At 46.1% G+C, this 1,797-nt stretch overlaps 1 non-coding gene across 1 annotated transcript; it reads right to left on the bottom strand.

Moving 5' to 3' along the window:
• Nucleotides 1–500: 500 nt before the first annotated feature.
• On the bottom strand, nucleotides 501–571 carry TRNAG-GCC. The gene has a single exon. It is a non-coding gene; the product is annotated as a tRNA-Gly (tRNA).
• Between the last annotated feature and the right edge of the window lie 1,226 nt (nucleotides 572–1,797).

Here is a 1,797-nt window from a genome sequence, read left to right as displayed (position 1 = left end):
CAGAAGTGTGTTCCCTTAAGTTGACAGTACAACTCCTCACCATTAAGCCACCAGGCCACCATTATACCAACTGTTTCGAAGTATTAATAACATTTTAATACCTGAGGGGCAGAGAAAGATAGGAAATCCTTCACAAGATGAACTGACACAATGACTTCAATAATGAGCTCAAGTATATCAGAGATTGTGAAGACAGTGTGGCATAGGGCAAGATTCAGATCTATTGTTCACAGGTCACTTTGAGTTATTTTTGACTTGAAGGTAAGTAACAACAGCAACAACCACAACTTCCATTTATTTGGTTTTCTTTTCCTCTTTACCTTATAACCTTTTGTCAACAAGATATTGGCATGACCAGGTGGGGAGACAAATTGTAGTAACTATCTATTTCTTTGTTATGTGGATACATATGTTTTAATTAGTTTCTTTAATCCATTCCTTGCCTCCATGCTTGTGCCAGCAACTATTATAACACGTCTATAAGTTTCAGGATGCTGGGCTGCATGGGCCGGGAATCGAACCCAGGCCTCCCACATGGCAGGCGAGAATTCTACCACTGAACCACCCATGCACAGTGTCATTGATTTCACATGCAAGCAAGATTCTGCTGAAGATCATCCAAAAACGATTAGAACAGCACATCAGCAGAGAACTGCCGGAAGTCCAGGCTGGGTATAGAAGGGGTCGTGGTACTAGGGATATTGTTGCTGATGTTAGATGGATCCTGGCTGAAAGCAGGGAATACCAGAAGAATGTCTATCTGTGTTTCATTGATTATGCAAAGGCATTTGACTGTGTGGATCATAACAAACTGTGGCTGACATTGAGAAAAATGGGAATCCCAGAACATTTAATAGGGCTGATGCGAAACCTATACTTGGACCAAGAGGCAGTCGTCAGAACAGAACAGGGTAACACTGAATGGTTCAAAATTGGGAAGGGTGTACACCAGAGATGCGTCCTACCTCCATACCTTTTCAACCTGTATGCAGAGCAGATTATCCGAGAGGCTGGGCTCTATGGGGAGAATTGTGGCATCAGGATTGGTGGAAGGTCTATTAACAATCTCCGTTATGCTGATGACACAACCCTGCTTGCTGAAACTGAGGAGGACCTCATGCATTTGCTGCAAAGGGTCAAGGACTGCAGCCTTCAGTATGGACTGAGGCTCAATGTCAAGAAGACAAAGATTCTCACCACTGGACCAATTGGCAGCATCAGGATGGATGACGAAGAGATTGAGAGCGTTCACAGCTTCAGTTTGCTCGGCTCCACAGTCAACACTCTTGGCACCAGCAGTCAGGAAATCAAAAAGCGTATCGCGATGGGAAAATCTGATGTTTGGGACCTCTCTAGAGTACTCAGGAGCAACAGTGTCTCTCTGGAGACTAAGGTGCGTCTGATACAGGCCATGGTATTTGCAATCGCTTGTTATGCATCAGAGAGTTGGACAATGACTAGGAGGACAGAAGGAGAGTGGATGCTTTTGAGCTGTGGTGCTGGAGAAGGGTACTGAATGTACCCTCGACTGCCAGGAAAACAAACAGATTTACCTTGGAGAGGATAAAACCAAGCTACTCCTTGGAGGCAAGGATTCTGGGGCTTCGGCTGACATACTTTGGACATGTTGCCAGGAGGGACGGGTCCTTGGAGAGGGACATCATGCTTGGGAGGGTTGAGGGACAACGCAGGAGGGGAAGACCCCCTATGAGATGGATTGATTCGGTGACTGGGGTAATCGGGATGGGTGTGTCAGAGGCGGGGTGCGGTTGGCGCAGGATAGAGCAGGGATTAGGG

Source organism: Elephantulus edwardii, unplaced genomic scaffold (assembly GCF_000299155.1).
Source record: "Elephantulus edwardii isolate Elephantulus edwardi_28Jun2011 unplaced genomic scaffold, EleEdw1.0 scaffold00168, whole genome shotgun sequence".
NCBI lineage: Eukaryota > Metazoa > Chordata > Mammalia > Macroscelidea > Macroscelididae > Elephantulus > Elephantulus edwardii.
This window is presented reverse-complemented; position numbering and strand designations above follow the sequence as displayed.